Source organism: Macaca nemestrina, chromosome 11 (assembly GCF_043159975.1).
Source record: "Macaca nemestrina isolate mMacNem1 chromosome 11, mMacNem.hap1, whole genome shotgun sequence".
NCBI classification, from domain to species: domain Eukaryota; kingdom Metazoa; phylum Chordata; class Mammalia; order Primates; family Cercopithecidae; genus Macaca; species Macaca nemestrina.
In genome coordinates, this window is record NC_092135.1 from 65,412,019 (window position 1) to 65,430,421 (window position 18,403).

General features: G+C 35.8%; 1 protein-coding gene across 4 annotated transcripts in view; it reads left to right on the plus strand.

The window, feature by feature from the left end:
• The window catches only part of LOC105483294 (beta-1,3-galactosyltransferase 1), a 562,258-nt gene that overhangs the window by 198,736 nt on the left and 345,119 nt on the right, over positions 1-18,403 (plus strand). For all 4 annotated transcript variants that reach the window (XM_071072891.1, XM_071072892.1, XM_011744082.3 and 1 more), the window contains exon 3: positions 1,597-1,697. The gene's annotated coding sequence lies outside the window, so the exon portion shown is untranslated. The remainder of the gene's footprint in view (positions 1-1,596; positions 1,698-18,403) is intronic.

The following is an 18,403-nucleotide window of genomic DNA, read 5'->3' on the forward strand; positions in this document are numbered from 1 at the left end:
CTCGGTCCTATTGTTTGTCTGTTTTTTAAATTAAGTACAAGTTTAGTTACAATAAAGTGTACAGATTTTAAGGTCACAGTTCCATGAATTTTGTCGAGTGTATACACCCATGTAACCATTATCCAATCAAGATAGAGAATTTTTTCATTATTCCAGAGAGTTCCCTCTTGCTCTATTTCTGTCAATTCCTCACAGCCACTGTTCTGATGATCATTATAGCTTATTTTTGCCTTTTCTAGAACTTCATATAAATGTAACTATATAGTATGCACTTTTTTGTGTCAGGCTTATTTCATGCAACTTTAAGATTTTTCAATTTATCCATAGATATTTAATTGCATTCATGGGAATCAGGAACTTACCCATGTTAAAAATAAGATTAATAATGAAGGACTATGATATTACAAAAAAAATACTTTGTGCCTCCTTGGAGGATTTATTGATGACATTTTCCCCAATCTACAACTACGTGCTTTTAAGAATTCTAAAAATATGCAGAATGATTGTTAGAAGTAGAGTTCAGAGGTGCCATCAAACTAATGTCATCGTACTGTGAACTTCCATAGGCAGATCATTTGATAAGCCAAGCAGATCAAGAGGGGCACATTTTAGAGCAGGTAACTCAGCCCAGGCTTTCTGACTTCTCCAGTGTTACACATCACTACACCATTGGCGTCCTTTTTCCACAGCACCCTTCTGTAGATGATGACATATGCATAACAGTTTGTAAAGGTTAAGGAAAGGCTCTAAAATTAGGTATTCCACTGAAAGTCTTCTTTAAAATAGATTTTTCAGTAACAGATAACTGGGGTGTAGAGGTGTTTGGGTTGAATTGCAACGAGGTTTACAAAGAAACGTAGTCAGTTTGCAGGCAGTGGAAAGAAGCTTGCCAAGTAAAGCCTGTAGAAAATGGATTCATTGAATTAGAACAGTCTGTGATCAACTGCCAAAGCCAGCTTATTTTCCTTGCGAGTTCCAGAAAAGAATGCCTGAGACTTTGTGTTGATGGAAGGCTATCTTATAGAACATGCTGGCAGAACACACTTTTTCACTGGCTCCCTCAGTATTATTATAGACTTGATGGAGTACTTCGGGATTTGGTAGGGATTTTTACATCAGAAAAAATTAGGCATAGGAGATTAGGAACCAAATGTGTTAGTTTATCATAGCAGAGTAAGGCAACAAGACAGTCAGTCTTAAGGAAACCACAGACAAGACTGTTTAGAACTAACAATATTCTACTTCTCCTGTGGAAACACTCACTATTATAAGTGAGACCACAGAATAAAATTAATGTCTAGGGAAAGTAAGCAAATAATTGTGGAAAATTTTAAAAATGACTTTATAACCAGTGAAGACATCATTTATTCAAAGACATCTTTGCATAAAGAGGAGATTGTAATGATATAAAGGAAGAAAATTCCTTTTCAAATTAAGTGTTCTTCAAGTGCTGATTGTTTTGTGCAGAATAATTTGATGTAAGATACGTGGAAATTTTACGAAATGGTGAAAAGAGAATCTGAACAACTTGAAACAAAGTGCTAATGTCAGCTGAAGTGCCTCCAAAGTTACTCATATATTTTTCTTTCCTTTTAGACCCAGTAGAAACGCTTCAAGAGCTGCTCGATCCAGGAGTGGAGGGATTTTGTGAAGACACGGATGCTCCTTAAAAGGAGTGCAGAAATTTTCATCATAGGGTAACAGCTGATTCTTATTTTTGGTTTAATAGTCTTTGAATATTTACAAAACTGTGATATAAAAATAGATGATATTATCCAAAATATTAAGTTTGCTCTGAATTTGCTTATAGCTTTGTAGTATTTCATGCTTTATACCTTTCACATGAAATATGATCAGAAATAACTCCTCAACAAATATTATCCTCATATTTGGAGTAGGATGATACGTAGAAACAAGAGTAATTGCAAAGCATCACTCTGGCCACTTTGGAATAGAAGCACCATTAACAGAGATTGCAAAGTGTTTTGTCAGCCTTCTTGCCATGACACACATGGAAAATGGTAATATTCCTAGGATATACTGAGAGGGCTTCTCACAAGCAGAGATGACTGGCACTGCTGAGCAGCTCCAGGGCTGAAGCCTTGGCATCTTATTAGCACATCTGTAGACCATTGTGTTGGGGAGCTGTGCTGGTGAGCAATAGAACCTTTCTTTTTGGAAAGCCCTACAGCGTCTGCTGCTTTTTATGCATGTCTATGTTTGAAGTCTGGACTTAGAGGAGTTTTTCTTAGGAAAAAATTAAGACATCGGGTTCTAGATTTTCACTGGAAGTAATTTTACCTGAAGATTGACCAGTATTCCTGGTCTTGTGGCAAGAAACTTGAACTCGGAATCTTTTCCTTTTTCCTCTCCATTAACAAAATGATAAAGAAGCTCTTCCTTAGAGGACCCAGGGGCACATCTCAGTTCTGGCAGGATCCCTTGTTTTCTTAGGGTTCTGGAGGAATTTACACAAGACAAAATTTTGTCCCCAGGGTAATGAGAACTCCCCATAATTTGAGGTAGGTGTGTACTTTTAGGCCTCACTTCAATATTTGGACTAGGCTGGGTAACTCCTGATTCTGTTATGTTAGTAGTCATTCAAAAAATGTTTAAGTCTTCAGCAGATTCTGGACCTGACTCAAAGCCAGACTGAATATTGAAGAATGGTAGGTTTCAGGCTAATGGGGCCTGAACACTCTGTGGTATTTCTTCTGTGCCTTATTCCAATATCATCACAGGTACCACCACAGGTACCACCTCGGGAATAAGAAGTAACAGTTGGGAAACCAGGGGTATCACCATAAAAGACTGCAGTTACAGTTCTAGAAGTTGTCTCATCTGACCAGAATTGTAGTCTTTGGTTTGGTTTAATTTTAACAACTTCTGTGTCTTTGGTTTTACTTTTGCTTTTTTTTTTTTTTTTTCATTAACAGACTTTTTTAAGAGTAGTTTTATGGGCTGGGGGCGGTGGCTCATGCCTGTAATCCCAGCACTTTGGGAGGCTGAGGCGGGGAGATCACAAGGTCAGGAGATCAAAACCATCCTGGCTAACACAGTGAAACCCCGTCTCTACTAAAAATACAAAAAAATTAGCCGGGAGTGGTGGCAGGTGCCTGTAGTGCGAGACCATACCACTGCACTCCAGGCTGGGCGACAGAGCAAGACTCAGTCTCAAAAAAAAAAAAGAAAAGTAGTTTTATGTTTGCAGAAAAATTAATTGGAAAGTACAGAGAGCTTCCACATAATCCTCTCCCTCAACCCACACTCAGTTTTCCGTATTATTAACATCTTGTATTAACATGGTACATGGTACATTTGTTACAAGTGATGACTCAATATTGATAGAGCCTTTTAACTAAAGTCCATAGTTGCATAAGGTTTCAGTCTTTGTGTTGGATGTTTTCTGGGTTTTGACACACATATAATGACAAATTTCTATTACTGCTGCATCACACAGAATAGCTTCGCTGCTCTAAAAATCCCCCATCTTCCTCCTATTCCCTCTTCTCTCCCTCCACTGAAACCCTGGCAATCTCTGATCTTTTTACTGCCTCCATAGTTTGACCTTTTCCAGAATGACATATAGTTGGAATCATGCAGTATGTAGCCTGTTCATTTTGACTTCTTTTACAAAGCAATGGGCTTTTAAGGTTCATCTATGTTTTCTGTGGCTTAATAGCTCATTTCTTTTTATGACTGAATATTTCATTGGACGGATGTACCATAGTTTACCCATTTACCTAGTGAAAGATATCTTGATTGTTTCCAAATTGGGAATTACTTTTTTAAGTCACTATAAATATTTGTTTGCAGATTTTTGTGTGGACAGAAGTTTTCAACTCATTTAGGTATATACAAAGGAGTATTATGACTGGATTAAGTGGTAATAAAGTGTAGTTTTATAAGGAACTGCCAAACTGTATTTCAAAGTAGCTGTAATATTTTGCATTCCCACCAGCACTGAAAGGACCTTCCTGATGCCGCACATTTTTACAAGCATTTGGTGTTGCCAGTGCTTAGAGTTTTAGCAATTCTAATAAGTATATTGTGGTTTTTCATGGTCTCATGTTCTAACATAATAAACTATAAAAGAGAGTGTGATTGCCCAAAAGACTCTGAATTCTTAGCTACTATGAATTTTTTCAGTATTCACTTTGTAATAACAGTGATCAAGAATCTGAGGTTATCCCTGACAGCACTGAGATTAGTGTGTGTTATATCCAAGTATGTGTATATAGAGATGTGTGTGTGTGTGTGTGTGTGTACACCTAGTATTCTCTGTTATAGAAAGAGGTCATAGTAGGCAAAGACTCTTCTAATAATACACCATTGAAATAAAAATAGGCAGAAGATATAAAAGATTCTGGCTTGTTTAAATATGCATATTCTGTAGATCTTGATATTAAAATAGGCCATGTTTGATGCTGTTCAAAGTTAGCTTTCTGGCGTGAACTACAGTGTTATATATGAGCCACATCAAATTCGGCAGCCTCAATATCTGTATTCAGTTAAATTTGGCCATGCAGATATAGTCCTGAAAAGAGATTCTTCATGATGCTTTCACAATATAGTCATTTTTCTGTATGTTTGATGCATGCTTAGATTTGATTATATTATTTTGTAAACCTTTCTGATGATACCAACTTCACTAGTAGAGGGCTACTTTCTCCAGTGTAAGGACCACTCCTCTAATATTTCTATCTTCAAATATATCACAATGCCTGACACATTTATTCTGTGAGTATATACAAAGCCCTACATCAGTTACTATAGAAATATTTTAACAAAGTTCCAAAGATACCAGACAAACTTTATAATTTAAGAAAAAAATAGGTAAACCATTTCAAGCCATGCAAGTAATTTTGTGTAATGATCAAAACTAACTTAACAGAGTATGGATCTGGTTAAAAATTAAACAACTAACATTCTTATGCAGTTTTTATGTGCAAAATAGAGTCTCAACAGTGACAGAAATGCAAAGATAAAATAAACATGTTCTCTACTTTCTATAAAAGATGGACTCCAGTGCAGGAGGGTTGGGTGGGGAAAGAAGTAGGATGATAAGAAGTATGTTGGCATTGGAAGTGCCTTAAATCTATGCTGCACATTTGCTGATAACATGGTATATAGAATGCTGGATTTTCAGACATTAGTATATCCAGAAGAGTTTCTTTGGATTCTTGTTTAAATTTCATTTTCCTAGACTCCACAACTAAATATCAAAAAATAATTGTGTAGTCCATGATTCTCCACTTTTATCAAGCTCCTCATGTTGTTGTATTACTGGTGACCTATAGGCTACACTTTAAGAAACTGATACGTACCAGTTAGAATTTTTATCCCTTCAGTGTGGTTTATATTAGGAAGTACTCCTGAAACAGAGTAGTAGGGAGATCTGGGCTAAATATAGGAATCAAGAGAATATGCCAACAAGATTGAATAACTTTGTGGCGCATTATAATGGTATACTTGATTGCAGATTTTCCTAAGAGTCTGAAAATTAGAAAACAAACTCATTGGAGAAACTAGCAAAAAGTTGTGCCTAAGATTACAGCATTTTAAAAAAAGAATAAAGTGTATAACTTTAAAATAGAATAAATATTTGATAAATACATCAAATGCAATACAATTGCATCTATATTCAATGAATTGTTTATATAAAAGATATTAGTTATGATACTTATATTTTAGGGAAAAAAATAAATACCTAAGAAGTCCAAAATAGGGAAATTATGAAGTTAGTTAGTACCCTCATTCCAATGGAATGTTATTTTCACTGTTTTAAAATATGGCATGTAAGAAGTATCTAAAATAAACCTATATCAAAGAAAAATGAGAATCTATAACTGTATGTTTGATATGATTATATGCACATAAAATAGCATATGTGGTGAAATTTCAGGTATTTTTAATTTTAAAATTTTCCTAGATATTTTATGGTACTCACAAAATCAAATGTTAGATTTTAAAATCTATATGAGGCAAATTAATTATCACAAGCTTTAGTCACACATTTTTAATTTTAAAGTAAATAATTTTTAAGTTAAAAGGTGTTTTGAGATTCCTCTTCGTAATGAGCCCATGGTAAACTCTGTAAAGCAGTGATACTCATACCTAGCAAATTATCAGAATCATTTGGGAGAAATTCTGAAAACACAGATTTCTTTCAAAAGCTAGACAAGTAATTCACTTTCTTCAGAACTGACTTGGGGCCCTGGAATCTTATTTTTTTTAATGTCATACCATTGGCTTTACTGATAAAAGGGAAAGATGACAACCACTGCTGTGGGGTAGACAATTTCTGTCTTCAGGAATTTCTGTAATGTATATGTATATGACAGAAACAAAAATATAAGGTAAAATGTTTTCAAATTCTAGACTGTTTAATGTTTGTAACACAGTAAAGTACAGCAGAAATTCGAGTAGAGAAAGCATAAATAAGGAGGATTACTTGGGAGGGTCTTCTAGAGCAATAATCTCATAAGCATTGGTGGTTGATGTAGGAATGCAGAAACCAAAAGCTTCATCATCATTTAACAACCTTCATGTGGATGGGAAGTGATTAGAGAGTGAAACTTTGAAACACTTAGAGAAAGCAGTGAAGAAGAGGTGCCATTTTGCTTTTTTCACCAGCTTGCTTGCTTCCTTCCTTTTTTTTTTGAGATGGAATTTTGCTCTTGGTGCCCAGCCTGGAGTGCAATGTCACAATCTTGGCTCACCGCAACCTCTGCCTCCCAGGTTCAAGTGATTCCCCTGCCTCAGCCTTCCGAGTAGCTGGGATTACAGGCATGCGCCACCATACCTGGCTAATGTTGTATTTTTAGTAGAGACAGGGTTTCTCCATGTTGGTCAGGCTGGTCTCGAACTTCCAGCCTCAGGTGATCTGCCTGCCTCGGCCTCCCAAAGTTCTGGGATTACAGGCGTGAGCCACCACCCCCGGCTTCGCCAGCTTTCTTACCAATTAAAAGTATAAGCCCTATACCCCTTCCCCAGAGTCCCAGATCTGTTCCTAGGCTTTTCCTTTCAGGTTTTATCCTAGCTTTGAGGAAAGGGATGCCTTCAGGGAAAAGATGGTGCTCCGAATTTTGGGATGGGAAGGCCTATGTAATCCATAAATCAATGTTTTGTATGGTGAAGGGAAAGAAGGTTGAAGAAAGGCACCTCAGAATATTTGTGGAAGACAAAACATTTATTATTAATGTTTATTAAAAGGAATTAGGACTTTTAAAAGGCATAGAATCAATCACAGAGCAAGTTGAACTCGAACCTTTAAATATAGGTACAATTTGCTTCTCCAGAACATGAAAATAGAAGGAAGAGACATTTCAGTGGTGGGACCCCATGTACCTGAGTAAATCGGCCAAGTGTCTTTCTTCTGTGGTCTCAATTTCTTTTTTAGTACAAATGTTGTTTAAGTTTTTATTCTTCTAGTTCATTTGCCTAAACTGACAGTAAATTATTTTTATCACACATAGGAGCTAGGACTAGGAGGTCAACTATTTCTTAAATGAAAAAGTCAATACCAGTTTGGCTAAAGTTGATTGAGGAGTGGGTGCCCATGAGGCTGGATGTGATTGGTAGTCATACTGAGCAGGGCTGTAAGTTCCAGAATAAGGAATTTTGACTTGGCCTTACAGTGAAGGTTTCTGAGAAGGTTAATGAGAAGATGAATTTGGGCTTTGAAGAGGAAAATCAGCCAACAGTAAAGGAGATGGATTAAAGAGAAGGGTAGAAAGAAATGTAATTAGCATGCTAATTGGCTAATTACCGTGAGAAGAAACTTAGACTAGGCTGTTGGCAGTGAAAAGAGAAAGAAGGTAGTGGATATTATAAGGAAGTTTTTAAACTCAATTAGGGTAATAGTCATTGATCACCTTCAAAGTGCCAGTCACTGTTCTAGGCCTTTGTGACATCAGTGAACAAAATAAAGCATATTCTATCAGGGTGTTATGGACTGAAGTTTTGTATCCCCCTCAGAATTTCTGAGTTGAAATCCTAACCCTCAGTGTGATGGTATTAGGAGGTGAAGCCTTTGGGAGGTAATGAAGTCATGAAGGTAGAGTCCTCAGGAATGGGATTAGTGCCTTTATATGAAGAGGCCAAAGAGCCAGTTCTCTCTCTTTCTGCCACATGAGGATACGATGAAACATTGACACTCTGTAACCCTGAAAAAGGCTCTCATGAGAACCCAACCATGCTGGCACCCTGATGTCAAACTTCCAGGCTCCAGCACTGTAGGAAGTACATTTCTGTTGCTTATAGCCATGTTTTGAATGATATTTTGTTATAATGGCTGGAACTAAGAAAATGATAAATGGAACAATATCTAATAAAGAGAATTAAGAATGTATAATGTGAATTTAGAAATGTTGTACAAAAATACAAAGTTGAGCAGAGGAAGGGAAATGAGGGGGGATGTGCAACAGTTACAATATTAAATATGATGGTTAGAAGAGGCCTCATGAAGCAGGAAGTATCTGAGCAAATATTTGAAAAATGTGAATAAGCTAGTATCCTAAGGGAGAGTATTCCAGACAGAAGGAAAAGGAAGTGCCAAAACGCCAAAGTGGGAATATGCCAAGGGTGTCTCAGCAAAAGCCACATTTTGAATTTTAACTCAGTCTTTAAGCAAGATGTTCAATTGTACCGATTACCAACTACTAAAATAGGGGATTTTTCCCTGGGAAAGGATGTTCCTTCTTAGAAGTTCTGCTTCAGGCTAGATTGAATTGGGACAAAAGAGATAAAAAGAAGAGTTAATTAAGGAGTCAACCTTGGGCCATGCCCAGGGTTAAAGAACGTGAGGGAGATTGGAGAAGTCAGAAAAACCAGGATTTTGCCTGTCCTTGAAACTGTATGAAGAAGGCTTGGCTAGGAAAAGGAGACTCTGAGGGTGACAAATGCAACAAAAAGATTAGGAAGAAGAAAGACTGGAGAAACAAGAACCCGGGGCTTACAGAGGCCATCAATGACCTTAGAGAGAGCAGTTTCAGCTGATGGAGACCCCAGGATTCCCAAGTACCCAACAGCTCATGTTTTCTATACTAGATACAGTGAAAAATCTGTGTTTTTAAGAATTAGTAGTATACTATCCAAGGAGTATATGAGTTTTCAACTGCCTGTTAAATATTAACAATGTTTTGAAATCTGTCTTTGGTTAAAAAAAAAAAAAAGTGCCGACAAGTTTGAAAGCCTAAAGTTAAATGTGTTAGGCTTCATACTTAAGGTGTGTTACTTCTGCTCTCTTTTGCTCTTACCGTCTGCTCTGATTTTATAACAAAGCCCAGTATTGACATGTTGAAGAAGTGAGGTCTGCACATGCTTTGGCAAAGAGATGTTACAGGATTGCTTAATTTACAGAAATTCCCTGGCCTGAAGTATGGCTTTTGTCAGGTCATGACCAAAGCTTGTGTTTTATTAATGTATCAAGGTTTTTTATAGGACACGTTGATTTTTTTCGTTTAGAAAACTGGAAGAAACATATGGCTATAAGATTAAGAATGGAGCCTGTCAATTGAGAGTCTCTTCAGTAACTATTGGATTTTTTTTAAGTTTGTAAGAATTAAAACATAGCAATAAGTAATAACTCAGTATACTTCTATTAGAATGTTAATAAAAAGGCATGCAAAAATCAGAGATTTATGAAATTGGTACAGTAAGCTTTGTTTCCTGCTTTCTCTGCTATGACCTAAAATTCATTTTTAAAAATATCTTTCTATGTTATGTAGCAAGCATACCAGAAAAAGTACTTTGAAAGAAGCAGGAGATCAGACATTTAAAGAATGGGAACAGATCTTAATATAAGAAAAGAGGCAGGCTTGTTATTCTGGGAAACAAATTGAGAAAGTGTATTAAAGTTGATGTGATAGATGGTAGGAATCATCTGGAATTTCAGGATTATTTATAAGGAACTTTCTGGAAAAGATTCAATTCATATTCCAAGTCAATTCTTTGCCCCCATTCCCTTTCTTCTGCCTGCTGATCCCCATCATGTTCCCCCTATTAAAAACCACTGTCAAGAAAGGACCCGCTATCAGTCTTTTATAACTTCCTAACTTCATATGAATTTAAATCAGTGTGTTACTTCTCTGAAGAGTGTTTACATTTCAAACAGGAAAAGAGGGTGGTATCTCCATTTAAAATAATTTCAAAAACAGCCTACTCGGTCTGTATGTAAGACCTGGGGAATTTTGTTGGTCGTTTTTTGAGTTGGTGGTTACACTTTTATATTTATTTTTGCTTCCATTTTATATTAAAAGAACTCTGTAGTTCCCATAATTGCAACATGATGAGATTCTCATTGCTTTTAATTAACCTGCTTTTTTCTTTCTCAACTCCACAATTAACTTGGCTAAATTTGTTAGTAAATGAAAAATTCCAAGTTAGTTGCATGTTGATTTTACTATCTACTATTTGGTACTTACATCATTATGTTTTAAATGAAACAAATCTTAAAATCAGGTCTAGATTTTGTATTCTGTGATAAAAATCACCACATTTTCCCCAGAAATGATTTTTTTAAAAAGATAGCACTATTGGTTTTATTTCTTGGAAGGGAAAAAATGTCAGTCAAAGTAGTAAGATAGTGATCTAGTTTATTTGGTATTATGAGACTCAAGGATTTAGCAGTAAAATGAAATCTTTGTTAAAGAAAAAATGAACATATCATATTAAGAGGAAGATAATTGAATTTCTATATTTGATGGCAAATCTGGCAACACTAGAAGTGGTTACTTAAAATTAAAAGCCTTTTACAAACTTTTTATTTCAATTAGTCACTGTAATTGCATAAAAAAAGAATTCTTAATTTTTATAAGCACAGAAATATGCATGGGTCCCCCCCCCCCTTTCACTGTCCCCAAATCCATGAGATGTATGCTTGATACAAGCAGAGTAAGAGAGAACATAACACTTAGGAAACATCCCAATGCCCTGTATTAAAGACGAAATAAATTACAGTTCTTCTTTTCCCCAGTAAAGAGCAACAAAATAACAATGTAGGTAGAGGAAACAAGTGAGCTGATTGAGAGCATGTGGCTGGGCTGGAATCTGGAGATACCACAGTTAAATTAACTTGATTTTCCTTTCTACTACTAGAAGTTTAAATAAAGTACTGGCGGGTTGTGGGTGGTGTTGGGGAGGGATGGTGTGTGTATGTGTGTCCTGTATGTGTGTGTGTTTCTGCATGCGAGAGAGTCAGAGAGAGACAAAATGGCTTTTGTTGCTTTGGAAACATATTTCACCACCTTGGTTCTGATTTTTTTCTGAGAAAAACATCTACTTAATGTCACAATAGCCTCACAGGAACAATTTAATAGTACCTGGTAAAAGCCTATAAGGATTCTCAGGATAGAAGATGCAGTTTTGCAAAGCAGTTCTCAACCTCTGTCAATCTTAATTGAACAAATTGAAAACCAGATGGGCTTATTTATCAAGCATAGGTCCCAAAAGGCAAGAAAATTTATTTAGAAATTATCAAAATACTAGTCAAATAATGACCAGACAATTACAGGTTGATATTCTTCAGTGGCACTTCTTCTAAAACATGGGTTCAGTGTGACCAGTTTTATAGCACTACTTTAAATGATAACTAATGAGAAAAAAAAATGCGTGGGGGTGTCATTGAAATGACCTTTGCAGCAAATTCTCTTCCTTTGTATTTGTTCTATGAATCGAGGGGCTGGAGTTGGCATTCCTCTCAGTTTGGCCATATCTAGATTTTCTGGTTATGTTCTTCCCTAGAGTAACCACAGACATCTAAGAGGCTCTGTGCTACACAAGGATCTCACATAGAATTTGGCTTATGAGGGAAAAAACCCTGCACATATTGTGCTCATTATTAAGGCAGGAGTGTTTGCCTATTGCTATATTTTTATGAGCATCAATAAGTCTTGAATGATGAATATTACTAATCATCTTTTGGCTAATGTTATTGGGACTTTTAATACACTTGCTAACTTACTTATTCCTGGGGTAAGAGTAGAAAAATCTTTGGAAGAATGATTCATGGGAAGAAGTTGATGCCAATTTGGTAATTAATTATTGGTTATTTAATAACCTTTGATTGTTAGAACCATAATCCTTTACTGATAGCAAGTCTATCATACTATCTGGGATAGTGAGACCATTAACTATATATTGGATAATTTGGATTTTTTAATTGGCTTGCTGTTAAATTCCTAGAGTAGAACAATAGAGTATCCATTTAAAATACACATTTAACAAGTCAGTGAGATAACCAGCTTCAGGATGTATTTTAATAATACAGCCATAATAAAAATGACTATTCTTTTAACTGACCGTATAAGGTGTTGTGTGGTAGAAGTAAATGGAAATGGACCTTGAATTCACGGATCCAGAAAGCTCTTTAAAGTGGGTATGTTGAACTCCTAGTTGATTTTCATTACTATGATTGGGGCAAAATTTGTTTTTTTTTCTTTTTGATAATGTATTATTTAATAGCAAATGAAAGCAAATAGAAAAAATGTGTATTAACTCAATATTTTAAAATATTTATATTAATATCACTTTGTAATTATAAATAATTTGGTAATGTTTTAGATATAATAATATATAAGTTGTTCAATTGCAATTTCTAGTATTCAGATCTCAAGTTTTCAGTTGTTTCCACTTAAGCTTTTAAACATGCTTTTTAAAAAACTTTCTGATTTTAAAGTTTAAACTTAAAAGACAGCAACAAAACCAAGATTAAAAAAAAATGCATTTTCTTTACAAGACACAATAAAGATTTTTAACATTATGAAACAGTTTGCATTAGACTTCTAGTTGTAATGTAAATATAAAATCAATTCAGTCATTTCCAAATTTTGAAAACTTTTTGCTCCTAAAGGCAGTTCTCAAAAATGTTAATTCACACATCTACAGCGGCAAAAAAAAAAAAAAAAAAAAAAAAAAAAGTCAGTGAGGCTGAGCAACCACAGGGCTACTCTTGGAGTAATTAAATACCTTGAACTTTATCTTGAAGTACCCACTTGTTTCTCAGCATTAAGCCTTCAAAGTAGTGTTGAGTTTGAGACAAGTACATGAATGAATTGCATGTGATATTTGTGGCAAGACTTTGTGTTTCATTTCTGTTTTACACTCTTAAAGTGTTCATTCCTTTCACGTTTTAAGCATATTAGTGAAATAACTGTAAATGAAGTCTTATATAACTTCTACATCCTATTTTTATCTCTTTATAATGGAAACAAAAAATAAAAGACCATGGTGATTCATTCATTAATTTAACAAATATTTACTGAAAGTTTCCTGAAAGGCACTGGACAAGCTATTAAAAGTTTACATTTTAGTAGGGCAGATATGCATTAAACAAAAAATTTCACCAATCTTTCCATAATTATAATTATGAGAAATGTGATAAAGAAAAGAACAAGGTAAGATGAGCAAATATAACAGAATGCCTTTTGACTAGCCTCTGACATAGTCAGAGGGGTGACTCCCCAGGAGAAAGATCAGTGTAAGTAATGGGAATATCCAAAGAAAAGCAACCACAATATTCTAGGGATCTATTTACTTGGATGCTTTCTGAAAAAAACTGTAGGACTACAAATGTATAGGATTTTAATTATTACTTGTATTAGTCCATTCTCACATTGTTAGAAAGAACTACCTGAAACTTATAAAGAAGTTTAATTGCACCACGGTTCCACAGGCTGTACAGGAAGCATAGCTGGGGAGGCCTCAAAAAACTTAAACAATCATGGAGGAAGGTGAAGAGAGAGGAGGCACATCTTACATGGCTGGAGCAGGAGAAAGAGAGCAAAGGGGGAAGTGCTACACGCTTTTAAGCAACCAGATCTCGTGAGAACTTACTCACTATTACAAGAACAGCAAGGTGAGGAATCTGCCTCCATGATCCAATCACCTCCCAGTAGGCCCCTCTTTCAACACTGGGTATTAAAATTCAACATCAGGCCGGGCACTGTGGCTCATGCCTGTAATCCCAGCACTTTGGGAGGCCAAGGCAGGTGGATCCCTGAGGTCAGGAGTTCGAGACCAGCCTGGCCAAAATGGTGAAACCTGGTCTCTACTAAAAATACAAAAATTAGGTGGGCATGGTGGCAGGCACCTGTAATCCCAGCTACTGAGGAGGCTGAGGCAGGAGAATCACTTGAACCTGGGAGGCAGATGTTGCAGTAAGCCGAGATCACACCATTATACTCCAGCCTGTGTGACAAGAGCAAAACTCTGTCTCAAAAAAATATATAAAGATAAAAAATAAATAAAATTTGACATGAGATTTGAGCAGAGACACAAATTCAACCATATTATTACTTTATAACATATAAACTATTTCATGATACTTTTAAACTTAAGATTATTGACACACTGAAACATCTTAAATTTTCCCTTCATAATCCTTTCTACCCAATCGTGGACTCGCTCAACTATTATAAAAATTATTACAAGCAGTGTATAGACCTGACAGGTATTTATGGGTGATTTTTTCGAGAAAATTTCAAGGGTGCGTATACTTTAAATCAAGATCTACAGAGTGTCCGGCTACCACAAGGATTCCCTTCACTTGACCACCAGCCAGGCTTATGCTAGTTCCTGAATACTGGCAAAAAGTGAAAAAGCTTACTGTTAAGCTTTCGTCTTGTTAGACTAAAGCCTCCAATAACTGATGTATTTTATGAAATAATGTCAAAATAAAGTAGCTTAACACTAAAAACTCTTTACAGTAAATGTGATCGCCAACCTACATTTCCAGCATCATTATCCACTACCTGCTGGCACAAATTCTATGTTTTGACCAAACTTACTCTTCCCTTGAGTATCTCACTTCCAAGAAATTCCCCTCAACTAAAATGCCCACTTAAATTTCTCTTCTTGAATAGCTTATTCATTCTTCATATCAGCAGTGACTACCTCACTCCAGAGCACTCTTTTTCTAAATTGCAATTTTAAAAATCACAGGAGCTCTCTTATGCCATTCCATATTCCTGGATGCCCATCCACTTAGTAACACTTATGAAATGATCATTGCCTTCGTTGTATTAAAATTTCAAGTGTAATTTGTTATCCTTACTGTATGCCTGGGTTCCATTTACACAACAGACCCATATATTTTCTTATATTCTAGGTGTCTTTTTGCTTCAAATTCCTTTCTAGCTTTTCTTTAAATCCTTACTTTGCCCATCTTCAGTGCTGGGTTGATGAAGGAGACAGAGACTTAGCAATATCCACCAAGCAATAGAACTACCACATCAACACCAAGAACTTCCTGGCTTCCTGGGCAAATATGCAGTGGGCACAATTTCGTGACAGATTAATTGCTACCAGTCATGAAGAAGTTAAAATACTCTCAGAATTTAGAAACTACACTTGAATCACAATGAAGTTTTGTAATTCTGTTCCAAGCCCATAGATTGAATGTCTTCTATTATTTAGTTGGCCTTATTTACTTAGTGGTAATCATTTCCTGAGACTGTACAGAACATTAAATTGGAATGGATACAATTCTAGCCTAGAGTCTATATCCTAGAAGTAGTTATAAGTAGCTCAAGATTACATAGTGTATGCAATTATATGTCAACCATGAAAATAAGCACTACCCAGTTTTCAGGATCTCAAAATAAATCATCTCAAAGGTCCTGCTTTGATCTGTTTTGTGATTGGGTGCATGAGAAAGCAAATTATAGGACAATATGACCATGAAAATGCCTCTTTTCCCTTTAACTAGTGATAAAGAAAAAGTGAAAAGAAAATTACTTACCAGAAAGGAGTAGCATCCTTCAATCTTCATTGATAGCTGACTGATTAATGAAATGATGCATCTGTGCAATGTAATACAGTCATACACTGCATGACAATTTGGTCTTTGATAGCTGTATATATTATGGTGGTCTCACAGATTATAATATGATATATTTACTGTACCTTTTGAATGTTTAGGAATGTTTAAATACACAGCTACATAGCATTGTGTTACAGTTGCCTATAGTATTTAGTACAGTAACATGCAGTACAGGTTTGTAGCCTAGGAACAACAGACCATATCATAAAGCCTGGATCTACAGTAGGCTATACTATCTAGGTTTATGTAAGTACACTCTATGATGTTTGCTTAATGACAAAATCACCTAACAATGCACTTCTCAGAATGTATCTCCATTATTAAGTGATGTATGACTATATGTACAGCCATAAAAGAGTGCGTATATAGTTCTGTATGTGCTGATATAGAGAGATCTACAAAATATATTAAGTGAACAAAGCAAGGGCAGATCAGCATGTATGATATGCTGCCATCTGTTTAATAAATAAAAAGGAATATGGGTGAATCTGTGTATACAAAGGATGTATTGGGAAAATTACACAATGGGCTGGTTATGCTGGATATCTTTGGAGGGTAGTGGAGCTGATTAAAATGAAGAGATGAGAAGAAAATTTTTCACTTAATACACTTTGTATCTTCTAAATTTTGAACCATGTGGATGTCTTACTTTTAAAAAATAATCTTTAAAAATTTTTAAACAGAAATAAAAGGGGAGGAACAAAAGAAAGGAATAATTTTCTTAAGTGTGATAGAGCCAGTGAAGGTTTTCTAAAAACAATAGATTTGTGCGAAGCCTATAACAATCTGAAATACATCTTCAAAGTGCCTCTTCTTGATATTAACACTCACAAATTTATCAATGGCCAAGTTACAGAAATGTGATTAGAGACCCAAGGAGAAGAGACTCTAAGGAGAAGGTAAATGATTCCCCGTGGAAGAGCATGAAAGTAGATATTTGGAAAGCTTATGCAGTTGATCATGAGGTATTCAGTTTATGTGGAGTTTGAGCACATACTCATGACACAGTGGAGAGCTACCTAGAAATCACTGATACCCTGTTCACAAAAATGTATTCTAGATCCAAGTGAGAAAAAAATAATACAACTGGGAAAAAAATATAGAGTCTTTCTACTGAGTAAATGATCTTAAAGACACAGATACTAGGCCCAGCACAGTGGCTCATACCTGTAATCCCAGCACTTTGGGAGGCGGAGGCAGGCAGGTCACTTGAGGCCACGAGTTCGAGACCAGCCTGCCCAACATGGTGAAACCCTGTCTCTACTAAATATACAAAAATTAGCCAGGTGTGGTGGCAGGCGCCTGCAGTCCCGACTACTTGGGAGGCTGAGGCAGGAGAATCGCTTGAACCCGGGAGGTGGAGGATGCAGTGAGCCAAGATCGTGCCACTGCACTGCAGCCTCGGTAACAGAGTGAGACTCCATCTAAAAAAAGAAAAAGAAAAAGAAAAAGACAGAAATTCTAATTCCATTCATTCATGGTTCAAGCAACCAAGCAACATGACTCTGTGACGTCTTTCCTTACACCCCGAAGCAAATATAGATTCTCCCTTCTCTGTATACCAATCGCAAGCATTGCACACCTCTATTTTCACATAAGTCATGCTGCCCCTGCTGGCAGATCGTTCAATGTGATTGTTGTCTTTAAAGAGTCTTTATTTTTCACCATTGTATCAATGGCATATAATAGAGTACAATGTGATGAGATTTAATATCTGTTCAATGAATGAATGACTTTGAAGCAAAAAGGAGACTATCTAAAATTAAATACTTCTTAGAAGGATGATTTAGAATACAATTTGGTTTTCTGAAAAGTGGATTACCACCCTAGAAATAGAACTTATGGCAAATAAAGTGAATGCTTAGGGAAAAGTGTTATGTAGGAAACTTGATGAGCTGATAAAGAAAACTTTAAACTTTGTGGGGTGAGGAAAGAAAGAAGTAAAACCACATACTATGATTTATGACAGACATTACATATACTCAGGCATTCAAGCATGCAAGTGCTAGTATTTCTGGGAGGTGAATAAGGCTTAGAATTTACCAGGGCCTTATTTTCTAATACAGGAGACACATTATGCAAATAAATATCCACAATATAAGTCGCATGTGGCATAATAGACATATAGATAAAATAATTATGTTGCTTGGCCTTAAAGTATGAGTTGAATTTGGATGATGGAGAAAGTTAATCCACGTAGGGGAATGAGAACAACTGCATGGGTGAATGTTTAATGGTATACATTGCAAACATCAAATTTCATTGACTGGAATGTAACACGTATAAAGTGAGTTAGAGGAAGATGAACCCTAAAAGATTAGGCAGGACAAGACTATGGAAGCCTTATATACCCTGCTGTCACTCTAAGAAGACTCTATTGAACAGAAAATGGAGAATCATTAAAAATTGAAGGATATGATTATAGTGTGTCTTGTCAAGACTAAAACCGTAAAACTGACATAAAAGAGAATAACAGAAAATTTGCCAAATATTTCTTAAAAGAATATATTATTAAGAGAATGTGGTTCTGCCACAAGAACAGAAAGGTGAGTGGAATAGAGGAGAAATTCCAATAACAGA